An 18,826-nucleotide genomic window follows, 5' to 3' on the forward strand; every position below is an offset into this window, starting at 1 on the left:
GCTCCTGAAGTGGTGATGGGGGAGTTGGGAGGTGAAGGGGATGCTGGCAGAGAGCCAGAGGGCAGTGGGATTCTGGGAGGCTCTGTGCTCCTCTGACAAGACATCTGCCTGGCAGGTGCACGTGCACACAAGCACACAAGTACACAAGCACACACACTCCTCAGCCTGTGCTTATGCTGTCAATGTTGCTGCTCTCTCCCTGACGGCATGCAGACAACCGCAAAAGCACACACAAAATGCCCTCTTCCTCTGGCCTAATATATGCTGCCTCTTCCATACATATGCATAAACATTCTTCAACCATGGCCTAATAATGTATGCTGTCTCTCACACATGCACACACACACGCAGAATGGGCTTCAAACATCCCGGGGGGTGAGGGAGAATGAGTGAGGAGGAAGGGGAGGAAGCTGCTTGCCGCTGCGTTCACTGCCTCTCCTCCTCCTTTGATGGCAACACATGACAAGTCCTCCATTCAGACCCGCGGAGGAGGAGGAGACGAGGAGGCAAAGCACGGGGACGGAGACACAAAGAATGTCATTAGCAGCCGCCGCAGTGGGGTGCTGGTACAATATGGCAGCGGCATTAGTGGTGACTGGAGCTCCCAATCTCTTTAATAAAAGAAGCATTCAGAGACAGCAGCAGTGACACCATGGGGAAAAATCTGACTGAAAAGGAGGCAGAGAGGCCGAGAGGGAGGAGAGGGAGACTGGGAGGGAGGGGCTAAAGGAAACATAAGAGGCAAAGGATGCTGGAATAGTATTTGGCTCAAAATAGAGATTATACAGATTACCTGAGCAGTGAGTAATCCTAAATGAGAGGGAAGCTCTTAAAAACAGGTAAACAAAGACAAAGCTGGCTGTCAGAGTGAGAAAACAAGGACAGAGTAAGAAACTTTGCTGAAAAATGATGGTCGAAGTCAACGAGCGACTTCTGTCCAAGTGGTGCAACCGTTTCAGCTAAGCAACCTCCCGTGAAAATACTTCTTCACATAATTAATTAAACATAAGGCATGAATTAACTGGAAAAAGTCTGTTTTGAAAGAGTACAATAATATAACATTAAGGTAAGCTTAGTGCCTAAAAAGTCATTACTTTAATCAAATGTTGGAGGCTCATTTGGAGCCCAGCTGCCTGCCTTTGTTTTCTGTTATATAACATTTTCTAACTGCAAATTAATCATCCATTTGCAGTGCTTTGAAAAGAAGACAAAGAGGCAGCACAGCACAGAGAGACTGAGACATGCAGAGAGGTAGAAAGGATACAGATGATTCAGAGAGAGAAAGAGATGCTCACAGATGGAGCGGACAGAGATCAGGAGAACAAGAGCATAAAAAGAAGAGTAGTTAGAGGAAGCTAGATGAGTGAAGTGGAGAGGTGTAGATGACAGAGGATGGGGGATACAGACGGGCATGGTAGTGCCCGCTTTCTTGGCGGAGGACGGAGTCTGCAGGTCCTTAATATTAACAGCAGTCATCTGTCGGTTCCAATGCCAACCATGAATAATAAAGGCTCCACCCAGCGATGCCAGCGCTCTGAATTATTAATTCACAACCACAGACTTGCATTAGCGCTCAGTATGCGGCAACTCTCCACTGTGGGGTGCACGCACATTAGCCTGCTTAGACTGAGCTGCACGCGTGTGCTCACACACAGGAAGTGAAAATGTGTGTGTGCGCAGACATGTTACACGCGCACATCATTGCATATTCACACACTGGAAGGAAGTGAAATTATGATGATTAGTATGCGTCTCGCAGGTTTTTCCTTCTGTGGTACAGAGCTGCTGATACAATCTGGACATTAAATACTGTTTATTTACATTTACACTTAATTATACGGTCATGTTTTATCACTACTTGAGATTTAATGATTAAAAAAAGTGGACATTTAATGCACACTTAAAGTCCTTCTATCTGGAACGCCAGTTGTCCAACATGCCAACAGAGTCATAGCAAGTATTTGGTTCACAAAGTTTTTTCAGGGATGAAAAGAAATAAACAGCTGCACTCAAAATATGTAGCAAATTAACCAGTTAATAATCCGCTACAATAGTACAGCCCCAGAGACGATGCTAACTAGGTCATTAGTTTCTTTTCATAGTCTAGGTTAAGAAACGTAGCCTAATTATCTGAAGGAGAACTGCCTGACACATGTAAATCAGTACACGCTGCTGTGATAGTACATGATGCTTTGTCTACATACAGGATGTAAGTGAAGGTCCGAGGGCTGGGTCCGTTTCCGTCTGAGTGTGTGAGTCACACATGAAACACTGAGGCATGTACAGTCACTTCTCCGCATTTACAGTACGCCCTATTTTCAGCCTCTTAAATCATATCACACATACAACAATGATTCACGTGCAAGCACAATCATGTGCATGCAGACAATTCTTACCCTGATTATGAGCGTTGAATATGATGCAAGAAGTCCCTCACCTAGAGGACATATTGTCCTACACTCCACACCTCTCTTTATCAACAGTTCTGCTTCCCCACACACACAGCCTGCCAGCACAGCCTGCCAACCAGCCTCCAGTGTGAGCAGGAAAAAGAACAACAGAGAAAAAGTAAGAAAAAGTCCACAGTGAACAAACCGATGTAGAGTTGAAGAAAACACAGCTGTGTTACAGTATTTGAATGTGTGTGTGTTGCACAGAGAGTGTGTTGTGTAGGCTGACGATTTGCATTTGGGCGCCACATTCGGAGTCTGTTTTCACCTGCAGAACAGCACATTGGGTTACAGGGTGATGGTAATGGTGTGGGTGAGAAATCCCAGGCAGACAGTGAAACACACAGGAGGCATCACTGAGCACTATTTCTCCTGCAGCAGAGACGATGTTTGCAGAGGCAGCAACTGCAAATCTGGCCTGCAGAGAGCAGGGCTCGGGGATTTCTTGGGTAAATTCACAAAAGCCTCATACACACTGCGCGCAGCGATAACCCTGTTCACTCTCACAGCCCAGGGACATACGCTCAGCCTTTAAGAGAGGACTGTGTAAATACAGCCGTATGACCTTAAATCCATATCACAGTATATATTCAATATTCCTCAGGAGCATTTTATATCAGGATAACTTTGTGCCCTGTTACTTTTCTTCACTGTGACTTTTTGTAAATTCTAAACTAAATGTTCCTTCTTCCAATTCACTCTCCCTGTATGCTCACCTTGAAGGTAAACAACATCAAAGACTCTACAACGGTCCAATAAGTCTGTCCTCACACCTGCAGTGTGGTTCTGTTGGTCTGGTCCAAACAGATTAAAATGCTCGACCAATAGAACCACAGGTGTGAGCTCAGCTTTCCTGTTTGTCTGGAATCCTGTCAGGTCCTCTGAAATGCTACTGATACGTATCACGATACATTTAAGAGCTACAACGAACAGTCAATTTATCAATTAAAATGAACTGTATAACAAACTATTTTAATAACCAAATTATTTTTGAGAGATTTTCTTTAAAAAAAAGCTTCTCAAATGCAAACATTGTTTGTTAAGCTTTGAAACTGAACACTTTTGCACTTTGAGGAATTGTAAAGAGCATTTTTCATAACTTAAATTTGGTGACCAAACCAAAATAAATTGACTGTATTAATTTACTACATTCGCAGCCACTGTTTTTTCATTATTGCTCAACTATTTAGCCCATGAAATGTCTAATAATAGCAAATTTTACCTGTTGCAAAATCCCATAGTGAGCACATGGTGATGTTTCCGATGGCTTGTTATATAATATTATATATAGTAGGTATAATTACAATAACGTGTACAATGTATTTATTCACACACAGTTATGCAAACAGAAAAACTTGTGATAGGCTGTGACTGTTATTTTGGTAAGAGTTAAACATGGTTGAAACTAGAGCTGAACAATAAATCTAAACTTTACCAAAATGATAATATGTCCTACGGCAGTTTTCAAATTGTAGGAGGCACAATATTTGTTAAAGGTGAAATGTGTGTCAAAACACCGTTTTTATGTAAATATTGTGCTGCAGAGATATTCCGGCCTGCACATCATACACAGACGTAAGTATCAAATATCTTCGTTTGGTAAAGATCCCTGCAGAAATCACACCATAATCTTTTGGGCTGGGTTTAAACAATTGATTTTTCTGATTCAGATCAATTCTCATTTGAACGATCCAATATCAATTAATAAATCCCGAGATCGATCTTTAAAAATATGTGTAGAAAACTGTCTGATCACTCCCGTTTCTGAACGGTCCTGAACGCATCACGACCCGAAACATGGCAGTGAGGGAGACATGCCCGGACTTGTTTACTGCACCTACTACGGAGACATCAGTGATCCCAGATGGACTCTTTTTATCGCGTGCGTCCATGAATATGTAAGTTAGTTTGCCTTTAATGTTTATGTTACTCTCTGTTAGCTTCAGTTTGGCCGTGAGTGTATATGTTAGTGCTGTCTGTGAGGACTAAACCTTTTTCTGAAAAGTGCACCTGCTTAACTAACGGGAGGCTAATGTCAAGCCGTAAAGTGGTATGCGGCTGCGGTTAGTTAAACCAGTACGTGTATGAGTACTTAAGCTCCGATACAACCCGATACCCAATAATGGTATCGGTGGATCCCTAATATAATAATATATATAACAATATATAATAAAGGAAAAAGACTTGAGCCATGTGCTGGATTCACCAACAACACACCAATCAATGTATATAGGCTACTGTATATGGTAATATACTTCTGTTTTCAGGACTGGTGCATGAACATCGCTTTACAGGAGACAAACATTGTGATATGTAATCACTGTCTGCAACATTATCACAGGAACAACATGAAGCGCTTCCTATGCCAACAACAATAGACAATCTTCTGGTCGCCTGACTGGGCTAAATACAGGAAGCATAATTGGCAACAACCATGAAAATAATCTGCAACCAAACATTTATCCAAACTCTGCCCCTCACTTGACACAATGAGGTTAACACTGAGGCTAGAAGAAGAACGTGCAGGGAGGGGTCGGCGTATCCTAAATGGTCGGTACATTCTTAAGTTCCCTTGAGACTCAAGATGGAGCTTTGCAGAAACTCGAGACGGGTGGCTTTATTTCCCTGTGATGCTGACCCCACCATGGTCTGCTCAGAGGACCGGACACGGGCAGGGACAGCAGACATGTATGTGTGTGAGACAGAGAGGGTGACAAAGCTATAACGTGGGGCTAAATGGGTGCTAAGTGAACATTGGAGCCTGAGTGGGTGAGAGACCCAAGTGTGGATGTGGAATGTGAATGTAATTTTGAATGAGTGACTGAAGGAGATTAAACAACAGTCAACTGGTGAGCAATGTACGCATTGTGCTATAAATACAAACAGTATGAACACTCAACTGCAGTAATCCCATTTCCTCAATGGACTGAACGAAGAACTGAAGGGAACCGGCCCGCTACATGTTGACAGGCAGAAATAGATGTGATGACTACACACAGAGCACAACCTGTATTTACAGGGATACACAATATGCCGCCAATATGTGATGTGCCGACGTTTATAAAGCCATTTTGGCAGACTGACGAATATATGCGTGTAGTTCCTTTTTATATGAGAACCATCAACTATGTTTACCATGAAATTAACTTATTATGATGCCTACTGTGATGTGATTGCTCACAAAGCTTTTTATTGAAAGGTGCACACCACCAGCTACTATACCAGAGTGTGCAGATATTTGATCATCTTAACTCAACAGCTTTAAGGGTCATTTTACCTACCTGTCATAAAGGTTAGTTTGGGGCTGTAGCCAATATCTAATTCATATGACCGTATCAGCCATTACTGATCACCTGTGGATATTAGCCGGTTGTCTATCTAGTATTTACAAAACACTGTGGCTATTGCTTAGGTCATACAATATGGCAGCGGCATTAGTGGTGACTGGAGCTCCCACTCTCTTTAATAAAAGAAGCATTCAGAGACAGCAGCAGTGACACCATGGGGACAAATCTGACTGAAAAGGAGGCAGAGAGGCCGAGAGGGAGGAAAGGGAGACTGGGAGGGAGGGGCTAAAGGAAACATAAAAGGCAAAGGATGCTGGAATAGTATTTGGCTCAATATAGAGATTATACAGATTACCTGAGCAGTGAGTAATCCTAAATGAGAGGGAAGTTGACTTCAGTGAGTACAGGCTCTTAAAAATAGGCAAACAAAGACAAAGCTGGTTGTCAGAGTGAGAAAACAATGACAGAGTAAGAAACTTTGCTGAAAAATGATGGTCGAAGTCAACCAGTGAACACAGCTGTCCAAGTGGTGCAACCGTTTCAGCAAAGCAACCTCCCGTGAAAATACTTCTTCACATAATTAATTAAACATAAGGCATGAATTAACTGGAAAAAGTCTGTTTTGAAAGAGTACAATAATATAACATTAAGGTAAGCTTGGTGCCTAAAAAGTCATTATTTTAATCAAATGTTGGAGGCTCATTTGGAGCCCAGCTGCCTGCCTTTGTTTTCTGTTATATAACATTTTCTAACTGCAAATTAATCATCCATTTCCAGTGCTTTGAAAAGAAGACGCAGCACAGCACAGAGAGACTGACACATGCAGAGATGTAGAAAGGATACATTATAACCAATTGTTACTAAAGTGATCACAAGATAAGATATATAGAATAATGAATGGGCTTAATTTCCCAGGTAAAACCCTGTATCACACAGACTCAACCTGCACTAAGCAGGGAATGTGCACTAATGTCCTGAAAATAGGGACTTTACTGAGCTGCAGCATTTGCATAAAACAAAACAATTTATTGAAATTCAATTGAATTGAATTGCTTTATGGGTTTCAGGAACGTTTTAGCAGCATCGACGTAGACAATGATCATATTTAAGGGATCAATTCCAGGTTCCTGTTGGTAAAGAGGTCGTCTTTGAGTAGCTGATTCCAGTTGTGATCATCAGTTGCATCTTACTTTTATTCTCACAACTCCTGACAGAATTTGAATAAATAACCAAATTGTTATAAAAAAACAGATATTTGGATATTGAAATTAATATTCGATGACATGAAAAAAATCTGCACTCCGGCGGCTGTCTCGTGAGCTCTCGCGTGTTCTAGCATGTATTCGCAGCTGTCCCACGTGTTCTCTCTTGGTGACGGAGCATCTTTGGATGCATCACACTTTAAACTGATGCGATAATAATTCACTTTAGTCTCGCTGAAACGAGCTAAAACAACAACTGTATGGTGAGTGGTAATGATGGCAGAGAATTTAAATCCCACCCTGGACGGAGAGAGAGATTCTCACCCGCAGCATGACAGACAGGTTATGTTGATTTTTTTTTTAAAAGGCATGCTTATGTTTAAATAAATCTACCTGTCACAGCACAGGTCGCTCGGCGTGGTGAACGTCTGTTTTACCGTAACCAAATTATTTTATCTCATCGCATATTTAAACTATGTTTAAATAAATATATCTGTGCAAGTCAGTTTGTCGCTTGTTGCATTGGAATGCCCTCTTGTCGACAAATAGATATTCTAATAGTTTGAATATTTAGGAATAATCAAATTTTTTTGGCCGATTCTGACAGCACTACTCCCTTTTCTGATTAAAGCTGTAACATACTGTTTATTAAATCTTCACTGGCATTAAACTATATAGCCTAATATTTCTGGTTAATTCCAGTTAATGAGTGCATGCACAGCTCTCATACACAATGAAATATATCCTAAATATTATGTTGACAGTGACAATATTTCTGGAGAACTCACAATTGAACTCGATGTTGTCTTCTTGTTCCTGTGTTACCAATGTGCTTCATTATGACCAATGTTTGTCAAACTGCAGGAAGTTCCTGCCTTCTCTCCTGACATTTTGAAAACAAGGTAAAAAATAATCACCAGAGCTTTAGCTACGAATCCATCCAGGGACTCTGACCAACCAGCTTGAGACACTATCAGCAAACAAGGACAAGATCCCTCACTGGCTTCCCACGATTGAGCACATGCGATTACATTCAGGGATTCAAATATATAATCAAAGAGTAAGAATGTGGAAGCAGCTTCTCCAGGGACAGCGAGACATCTTAATTTTTACCCGTAACCCTTGTTCACAGTGTTAATGGCAACCAGAAGAAACAGCCCCATTTCCCGTTATTGTCAACATATCAAGCGATGATTACAGGGTTTGAGCCACATCCCCACCATGACAACGTCCTTGTGCTCAAATGATTTCAGTGTATGAAGAAGATAAGAGTAATCCATCTGCCTGTCTCTAAATCCATTATCCTGTGAGCATATATGCATCCATCAATCCTCCACCTACCTCGCAGTAAGCCGCAGGGCTAATCAGCTGATGCATCAGAAGCACGCTCAGATGTGGGCCATGGTCAACAAAAAACATCCCCACACCACACACATCTTCTGTTTTAATCTCTCAGATGAAATCATCTGGAAAAATGTGTTTTTACGAAAAAGATAGCCTGAGGGGAATTCTTCACACAGGAAAGATCAAGTGAAGTATTCCTTCAATAGAAAGCTCTGTATTAGAGAAGACCTAATTCAGGTCACTTTACTATTCAGAACTCTCTGTGACATCATTAAAGCAGACGGCTTTGCTGTATCTTTGAAGAGCATCTGATGACTCAATTTCACAAACTACTCTGGAGTGCGTGGACCGGCAGATAAAAGAGGAAGTACTGGAGCCTCCCTGCTGAGACAGGATTCATTGTCATTATCGTCATCATCATCATCAGTGATTCATCCGGTTTCTTTTTAGGACATTCACAATAGTAGCAGCAGAAGTTAATATCTCTATAAATGGATAAAAGAACCGTACTGACTGCACTACTTCCTCTTTATCTGCTTCTATTGGCCTAAATATGAAAGACACTGGTGTTACTGCGGGCAGGGAAACAGAGCGATCAGATAGTAGAGGTAACCTCAAGATATAAGTGACATGTGGGTACAGGTCAGTGTAAAATCCACTCAACCAATTCAATCACATCGAGGTACAGCAAATATCACCTTACCACTCAAATGATTAATAATATAGTGTTTCTATTTAGGTCTTCTGCTGACTCAAACGCACATTCTGAAGTGCAATTGCTGCTTTGGGTTTCTATTGTGCACACTGGCAAGATGAAGGCCATTTAAAGCTGAAATATCACAAGACAATAACAAGCTTTCTTCAGCCAGATGGCATGAAACGATAAGGAAGTCAGCCCAAAACCAGGGTGAGGTTGGATGTGAGACTTGAGGAAAGCCCAGTCTTGCTTATCAGCGTTATTTCACTCAGCAAAATAACTCATTGGTTTGCTTCACAAAAGGGATGGGTATCAAGAGCCAGTATATTTTGGTACTGGTACGTGATTGGTCAGTACCTTAAAAGGAGCAATTCGACCCTGGAAAAAGCCAGTGTCAGTCAAAGCTGGTGTTCTCTGTAATCGATAGAAGCAATAATATTTGAAATTCGTGCCACAGCTGTGGAGAAAGTTGTACAAACAGCTCGTGGTTTCGCCCATTCTACATTCCTAAAGCACCCAGCATGCATTGCGCCCTTCCCTCTGAAAGGAACGGCCCAGCGAGAGACGCTGGAGTGAAATACTACCGCTGCAGGCAACCGCTCAGAGCGGTACAGGATCCGAAATACGACGAGAATATACCGCCGGATCGTCTGAAAAATCTGGGTCTGCAGTCTACATTTCAAACCTGACGATTCGACATTCAGTTGAACATTCTCTTTTTTTTCCTTTTTTCTTTAATCCATTGACAGCATCAGTCAAGCAGCAGCCCCAGCTTCACCTGCAGTCGGTTACATTAGCAGAAGTCAGACACCCAACTTAAAATCATTCTCCATCGCTAACAAGAGAAAATGATGGCAGCTGTATAACATTACATATTCCATATCTATCAGCCCAGTTACTTATTATTTTCAACTTTTCTTATAAGCTATAATCGTACTATAGTTCTGTAAACTGTGCAGGACTCACTGTTAGATGCTCGTGGTACTTTAAACATTGAGCCAGACTATTTCCCCTCCCTGATTAAGCCCAATAATATCACTATAACTTAGAAGATATTACATCGTGGTAAATTCTGACTCTGCAGCTCAGACAGGAAAAGTGTCCTGCTGTTGATGCATTTGTATTTTTCTACTTTGTGTACATTTATACAGGAGGTGGCTTGTGGTTTCAAAGCTAAACCAATAAACAACCTTAAAATCAACATCCTTCAGTTACATTGTTTGTTGGTTTTCCAATTATATACCATGAGACCCCTCCCCCGACCAACACAGATACACAGGATAATCCAGCATCTGTGGTGTGCCATGATGATTCTGTACTGATACCTTGCTTGGTGAACACCATCTCAACCTCAACACAGCAAGACACAGACATTGACAATGTAACTGGTGTTAAAACACAGTGTCTTACTGACAACAGATACGTCTAAAAGAGCACAAAAGGAAAAACTGGAATCTAAAGCTGATGTCTCAGCTATTTATGAAGGCCAAGACCTGTGCATCGCTGTCATTTGACTCTGTAAACAAAAGGCTGAATATGAGTTAAGTAGACCCACATCCTGTGCATCTTTTAAACGAGAAGTGTCCGGCTGTCTGCATGGATCCACTCAGAGGAGGAAGTGTCCGACTGTTCCCCTCAGCTCAGATCTTTCCCTGAGCTCATTACTTCAAATCAGCTCTCACAAAACCCCAAAACACAGACCCATGTCATTTAAATGACAAACTTCTGTGTTGTTTTTGTTGCACTATGGGCTAGCTCCGGGTATGTGTATGGCCATTGAGGGGCTGAGAGAGACCCAGAGGCCGTATCAAAGGTGGTGGCCTGGTGGATGTAGTTGATTCATGTATTGGCACTGAGGAATTTTTCAAGCTGCTGTTTCTTAATGATCACCTCAGGTAGAAAATCATTGCAGGGATGATAAAACATTTAAGCTGCAGGCCACAGGAAATGGAGAGGATTTTTAAGGACTTATCTGGGGTCAAAAATCATTCTTTGATGCACAGATGGATAGCAATAAACAACAGCAACAAATAAACAATCCAAAGACTTAAAAAAATACTGAATTAGATATGATAGATATGACTTTCTGAAAAGGCATGTTGAAGAAATGTTAAAATGTTGGATCATCTTCATCCTTGTGTGGAACAGTTCCCGGTGGGAAATCTCTGGAAGCCGTGGGCGTAGTGAAAGACGAGGCATGTGTCTTGCCTGCGGCTCTGCTCATTGCCTACATTGTGCAGTTAGCCAGCAGGCGTGGTGGTAGAAGCCTCCGGCCTTCAAGGAGCTGCCTGACTGACCAGCCGCTGCCCAGATGGAGAGGCCTCGCTGAGATTGCACGCAAGATGGCAGCCACAATGCCACTATTCTACAGGGCAGCGTGATCACTGGGGGTGGGGTGGGTATGAGGGGGGTTTCTTTATCACAGATCTGGAGGTGCTTAACAGGGGGCAGCAGTGTGAAAGATATTAAAGACCAATGTTGATCAAGAACTGATTTTTTTGAGGTGGGGTGGGTGGTGGGGGTGGAAGCCTGACCTTGCTTTAATTTGAAAGCACTGCTGTGGTGCTAAATGCTGTTTTGAGTCAATTTAAGGGAACAAAACAAGAAGAAGGTAGAGATGTTTCAATACCATTTTTTCCTAAAGATACCTAGACTAAAATATTGGTCAAAACCGAGTAGCCCTCCGATACAAGGGCAATTTATATTGGTGGAAAAACACCGATGCTGACAATTTGCTCGCTTTGACTTACACTCTCTGCTACCAACACACTGTTGTTGTTATTGTCAAATAAAAATGTAACAGAAACCAGTTGAATTTTTAGGGGTTAATTGGTTATAGTATTGGATTGGTGCATTGACTGGCGTACGTGCCAATAATGCATTTAAGGCCATATTGGAGGCAGATAACAACACTGGTATTGGTAAAACACAATGGACATCTGACTATCAGACCTGTATGAGCTTGACTGGCTGGTTTCTTCCTTTGAAGCTGAGGTCAGAAACTCTTTTAGGAAGCCTTCCCTCAAGATTTTGGAGGGTGTCTTTGAGGATTTGTGCAACAAGACTATTAGAGTGGTCAGGCATTGATGTTGGACGAGAAGGCCTGGCTCCAAATCAGCGTTCTAATCCCAGCAAAGTGTTCTGTCCGGTTGAGGTCAGGGCTTTGTGCGGGCCAATTGAGTTTCTCCACACCAAAGCATGCGTGGCCTGTTCTTATAGACCTTGTTTTTGCACAGGAGCAAAGTCATGCTGGAACGGCCTTCTCCAAAAAAGTTGGAAGTGTCCAACTGGGTCAAGTTTCTTGGATTAAGAAAACCCCTCACTAAAGCGTTCGGGCCTTGCCAAAATTCCCCAAAATCAGCCCCGACCATCATCCCTCGTCCACCAAAGCACTATACATTCAAGTGGGAAGCACTCTGCACAATCTAGCAAACCCAGTATTCCTCTATCAGACGACCAGATAGTGGAGCGTGATTCATCCCTTAAAAAGAACACATTACCACAGCTCCAGAGTCCAGTTGCGAGGTGCTGACCATGCTTTTAGAGGATCTCATTAGTGAGTGATGCAACAGATTATAGAGAATTTAAACGCACTTTAGCACTTGCTGGCCCTACTCGGTGAGTTTGCAGGGACTACCACTATTTGACGGAGCTGCTGTTGATCCTAGATGCTTCCCCTTCACTGTAATAGCATTCACAGTTGGCCAGGGCAGATCTAATAGATCTACAAAGTGGCTTTTGGTGGCATCCTGTGACAGAGTCGGGTTTAAAGTCACTGAGCTCTTTATGAATCCTTCTAAATGCATCTCTATGGAGATTACATATGCTGAATTTCCCAAAGGCAATGTCTGTGGCTGAGACACTTAAACTAAGTGATTAGTAGGGCTCCCCATCAACGTTTGGTTATATGATGTCAGAATATTTGAAGATTTTTATAGACTTCAATTTGGGCTTTGGGAGACTGTTCACCATTTTCTGACATTTCATAAACTAAACTAATAGATGAATTGAGATAATTATCAGCGGATTACTCTATAGGCTAATTCAAATCATCTTTGGTTGCAGTCCCAATGTACACCCATATGCCTATGAGCATTATGTGTTTGTATATTGGCTTCACACAGCTAGAAATAACCTGATTAGTAATATGATGAGCAGGCAGCATGTTGGGAGGAAATTGGCCCGACAGGCAGTTGTCTGGTAACCACAAACAGAGGATGCCTTGATGCACCATTAGCTGAGAGCCAGTAAACCTGTAGTACCTCACAATTGTACACAGTACTGTTATATAATACACCTACTGTGTACAAGTTTAAAAAGAGGAAGTACTGCAGGTGCAGTGCAGATGTCCTGCCAGTTTCACTTACTTTACCTACATAAATGCAACAGTGACGCTGCATGCAACTTTGCATCTTGCAATATCTACAAAATACCTGCACAACAATGTTGCACATATCTTATCAGGTATAGTAATTCACATCATGATGTCCACTGTGTGATGAGTATACAGGCTCATGTCTCGAACGACTCAGCAGCTTTTATTTTGAAGCTTCTGAAAGATGCTAAAGAAATGCAGCGAGCCACTAAGCAAATGCTGTTGAATGCATTAAATGCAGAGCAATACAGCCTGCTGTGCAGAGCATGTCTTGCACCATCTGTGATGTCCTGTTGCTCATGAGTGCCAGTATACTGCTAAGCTCTGCACCAAAGTCACCACAATAAATCCCTCCTCTGTCATTGCACTTGCTGATTAAAGAGACAGTGGACATGGAAGAGCAGAGGCTGGAGGGGAAAAAACGAACTAAACGCGGTCATTGTGTTGAGGTCAGCAGGGCCTTGGACGGGCTTCAAATGTGCAATGAGATGGTCAGTGTACAGACAGAGGAGCCATTACTTCCCTGCTGAGCACATAAGCCCGGCTCAGGGCTTAACGTGAGACAGTAACACAGCTCAGCTCCTCACAGCTTTAAGGATCGACCAGACTGTGATTTTCCCCCCTCCTCATAAGTCATTGCTGAAAAGAGGAGAGCTGACATGTAGCTGGGCTAACAGACATGTCCTGTCACCTCTAGTCCTTGTCAAGCTGCACCTCCATTAGCCTACTCTCATCTGGCCATCAGTCAGGCGGTGAAGTAGGGAGGGATGTATTGACAAGGAGACGGTAGGAAACAGAAGAACTTCATGATTTAATCTATAAGTCTTCTGTCATCTTAGATGGAGAGCTTTACAGCCTCACTACTAGTGATACCAGGGTTGAGTCATGCTGTGACTTATACATTAAAATGTTCTCACATAGAAATGACTTGAAATGTTGCATTAGAAAAGGGCCTAAACTGCAACTACTACAGCACAGACCCTCCAGGTATTATGCTGGACATCCTAACATAGCAGCAGCAGGTTAGCCCTGACAGACGCAGCATATGGATTCTTACATGTTGCAGTCTGGTTCAGCAGATTCCTCTGGGGATAATGAATGCCAAGCCCCCACACCCCCACATGCTGCGGCCAATACTAGTAACAGATTCATCTAAAAACCCAAAGCTACCACGCTGCTTCATCAGCACTTTGCACTCACTGTACTCAGCACAACAGTTTAGACAGGTGGGCATCAAGATGAGTCATTTAATGTAATTATCTCAAATCAGATTTCCAATGTCTCCATCCAGATAATAATGCAAAATCAAATAGCTGGTCAGCCTCTAACTGACTGTAGCAATCAGTTATTAATTAGGCAACAAGATCTCTATCTAGATCTTGAGCACGAGCATGTCAGATAACAAGCGAGATAATATGTTAATCATAAGATTTGTTCCATGAGAACAACCCAGGAGTAAGATCGTACGCGATAAAGATGGTTACAAAAGCACAGCGGTTTTCATCTTAAATAACACTGGAACACTATACAGACACTACATTGCTTTTGTCAGTCATGCCACAGCTTGCAGAGGTATGTACATTTCAGTCAGACAGACACCTTGAATCACAGGGTGAGGAACTAACAATCAAGACCTTAGCTGCAGGGATGAAAAGCATCACGCTGCACTGATTCATGAAATGAGAACAATAACAATTATTTTAATGCATTTCCTGTCCTTTAACCAGCATCCATGCTCGTGTGTCCTTGAGCAAGACACTGGTGTTCTGCAACTTAAAGTGACCTTTGACCTCCCTGAGGATGGGTGCAAGAGAAAAACAATTCCCCTTTGGTTTAAACAGTATCATCACAACATTGTTATTGTTGTTTTCCCCCTCAAATCAATGCTTTAATTATCAACAGGACAACTCTCCTGTAACACTGATCCGTTAGGACAAATATACAAAGTGATATGTGTTAGCTTAAATCAAGGAAAATGCTAGATAATGTAGATCTGGGAGGCGCATTATATTCCAACAATATGAGGGGAGAGATACGGATCAGTGTTTCCTCAGTGTAAGGGGCTGGACCTCAGCTCCAGCCCTGTGCTGTAGTGCAGAGCGGAGGTGGCTAAAATTACTGGCTCCATTGTCGGACAGGACCATCCTTTCACGCTTTCCTTCATCGTTTCTCAACCTCAATACAAAACAAATACTTAAAAGGCCAGACCATAATACTAGCACAAGCTGAATATGCACACGATTATAATTTCAACGATACACTTACTGTCCCTCTACACTCAGGTCCAAGATAATTTACATCCTAAACTGCGCATCCGCTTGTATCACAGCGCTGCATGTTTTTTCTGGTTTATTGACACTGAGCTTTTATCTGCAGTACTGTACTAAACAGTGCCCACAAATACTGACGGAAAACAGAGAATAGAGTCAAAAGTAGAGGTCAATACCACAAATAAGCGACCAAGGCACCCTACCATGGAAAAAGGGGAGAAGAAGGTGGGTGACTCGGGAAAATTGCTCTCAACAACAACATAATTGTAGATAAAATAAACAAACAACAAAAACATCGTTCAGCAGTTAGCTGAGTTGTGTTGATGCAAGTGTAATGAATATACACGGGAAATAGATTGGATGGATACAATCTGTAGAGACCTAGAATAAATTAGTCCGATAATGGATCTAGCGACATTGCATGTTAACTAGCAGCTAGCTCCACGCTAAGGCTCTCAAAAAGGTTTAAAATAAGCTCTATGCAGGGAAATCTGTCCGTTATAATACAACAGTTTAAAACCGGTAGTGACTTTAAGGTAACCCCAGCACAAATACAGAACAAACAGCCCAACAATACCATCCCCCTGTGCGCTATCCTGAAGCTTCCAGCAACACAACGAGACAACACAGAGACTGCGCTGTGGGCAACTCACCCACAAGATCTTTCTGTACTGTCGACCAGATGCTGCTGCAAATTAGCGATGAAGGCCCATTAGGAGGACTCCTGCGGTCGGGGGGCATCCAGGTTTTAGATTAGACAATCCCAAAACGTGGCTTTGCTTTGACGGTTGTCCGCGCTCGGTCTGCATATGTGTGTAATGTTTGCGTGTATGAGGCCTGCTGCTGCTGCTGCTGGGGCAAATGGTCTCCGCTCCGTTAACACAACGCGCATGCGCAGAGGAGAAGCAGAGCCACGGGGCGAGCGGTCTGTGAGCACAACCATGTGGCCAACAGGTGAGACTGTCAACTGATGGCTGACTTGTTACTGTGGCAGATTTCCCCTGAGCTGCCTGCCTGCTACGTTTAAAATCGGGTAAAACCATGACATGTAGTAGTATGACAGTTATATTTCGCAATGTGCTTGTTGTACTCAGGTCAAGATGTAATTCAGTAAAGATGTTCAAACTGGACTTCCACACAGGTGGTTTTGATTGACATCTCCCTGAGAATAATTCATGTGAGTTTTGTACAAGATTTCCATGCAGTTATTGAAAACAGCTGTGTAGTAGCAGTATGCTAATCTAATGTTACAAAACAAACCCTTACTTTCCAGTTATAAATATAAAACAGATGTAAAATATAATGAATATAATTTTGAAATCAGTCCCACGGCTGTAATTTGATTAACTTGAAATGCATTAAAAATATACACTATATCATAACCTAAACCAATTACTGTATACCACAATATCTTATATATAATAGTGGACCCTTTTTGAGTTAATCTAAACTGTAAACTGACCTGTGTATCAAAATCTCAAAATATTTATAGTAAGTTCAGTAAGCAAATATGCACAAAACCATGAACCTGGAAGTAAACACCTATAATTAATTATGATAAATAATAACTATAATAAATTAATGAATTAATATTTTGCACCATTGTCATATAACATAAGGAAAAAGCACAACTGTAATTTGTCAGATAAATGATGGCTGAATTCTATTTAGCTGTTTCAGTTTCAGGTGCTGCTATCAAGTTTGCGGGCTCACCATTAAAGGATAATAGCACAGAGCCAGTGTTGATGTTGTTGGCAACACCTCTGCACGAGAATGTGTAGAATGACTTAATCTCAGAAATATAAGTATTCATATTAACTTTGATTTAAAAAAGTGTCACCACAAGAAATCATCTGCTTCAAGTAGTCTAATAACAGTATTACTAATGTATAGATACATATCACAAGTTTAGTAACACAGTATTGCAGGATACCCCATTTAAAGGCCCCGTTTACACCTGGTATCAACAAGTGTCCTCAGTGATTGGATCACAAGTCAACAGCCTTAAGTACAGGTGTAAACACACCCAGGACAGATGGAGGACGCATTGAGATCCAATCACTCAGGTAATAATCGGAGGTGGTCTGGGACGCATTTGTCAACATTGATCTTGTAATGTGTATACAAGTGTCCTGGGCCACATTAAGGACCGCCCACTCTCCAAGTATCCAAGGCAACAATCATGTGAATATGGGGAGACCACTCGCCTGCCCTGTTCCTAACTGATTTAATATTTCTCTGCTGTCTCTTAAAAATCTTATTTATTTTTCATGTCACTCCAAGTATGTGTAAATGTAGTTTATGCAGTGGAGCATATCAGACAGATCGTGTCAGCATTTTAATTCTTCATTACGGGATGATCCCGAACTGACTAGGGAGGAGGGAGAGACGGCGCGGGTGAGAGTTGTGATCCAAGAGCAGTTTATTAGAGTTTATTATAATACAGCACAGTGAGTAGAAAGATGTTTTATTGTGGAGATAATCAGCTTAAACATATCTGTCTGTCTGTCTTGCTCTGTCCCTGACTCAATAAGGGGCACAATCTGTCCCGTATTTCCGTGCACAGCCACTATAATGCATTAGCTATGATCTACATATGCTGTGTGAATGAGATGGGCAGGAGATGTGACCCGCGAATAGTTCATCATAGTTTATAGTAATACAGCGCGGGGAGGACAGATGTTGCATAACGTGGATCTGTGTGTTAATGACGACAATCTTTCAGCTCCTTCTCTCTCGCTCGTCCACATGCAGCTTTCCCTCTCTGCTACGAGTCTGCATCACAGTCTTTTATTTATAATTTGATGTTTTTTAAAGGCTAATGATGCTGAATAAGGCTCTTTGCTCATTTGCATAGAGAGCGGGGAAGTGCGATCCGATCTCAAGTGGTCACTGGAGACACATTTGGAGATGCACGTTAATGGCAGGTGTGAACAGCTGTGCTTAGAGCTGTCAACTTGGAATTGGATCACCCAGGACAGATGAAAACACAAAGTGTAAACAGCCTCAGAGTGTTAGATCAGTCTGCTGTATATCTATTTCTAATACATTATTTTGTAGATAGAATTTTAAGGTTGCAGCTCATGGAGGTGGAGCCAAATCCACTTGTTTTCCAATAACAATTACGTTTTTTTTTAATCAGAACATACATTTTCTATTTTAAATCTTCATATCCAGAGTAGTAACTATAACTTATATACA

The 18,826-nt window shown here is 41.9% G+C and overlaps 1 protein-coding gene across 1 annotated transcript in view; it reads right to left on the reverse strand.

Annotated features, from left to right (window-relative positions):
• LOC138590196 (tyrosine-protein kinase CSK) overlaps window positions 1–16,443 on the reverse strand; it is a 56,692-nt gene extending 40,249 nt beyond the window's left edge. Inside the window, exon 1 of the mRNA XM_069660784.1 lies at window positions 16,279–16,443. The gene's annotated coding sequence lies outside the window, so the exon portion shown is untranslated. The remainder of the gene's footprint in view (window positions 1–16,278) is intronic.
• Between the last annotated feature and the right edge of the window lie 2,383 nt (window positions 16,444–18,826).

The sequence above is a fragment of the Semicossyphus pulcher genome, unplaced genomic scaffold (genome assembly GCF_022749685.1).
Source record: "Semicossyphus pulcher isolate SPU_LCO1_2020_fin unplaced genomic scaffold, fSemPul1.0.p SCAF_1, whole genome shotgun sequence".
NCBI lineage: Eukaryota > Metazoa > Chordata > Actinopteri > Labriformes > Labridae > Semicossyphus > Semicossyphus pulcher.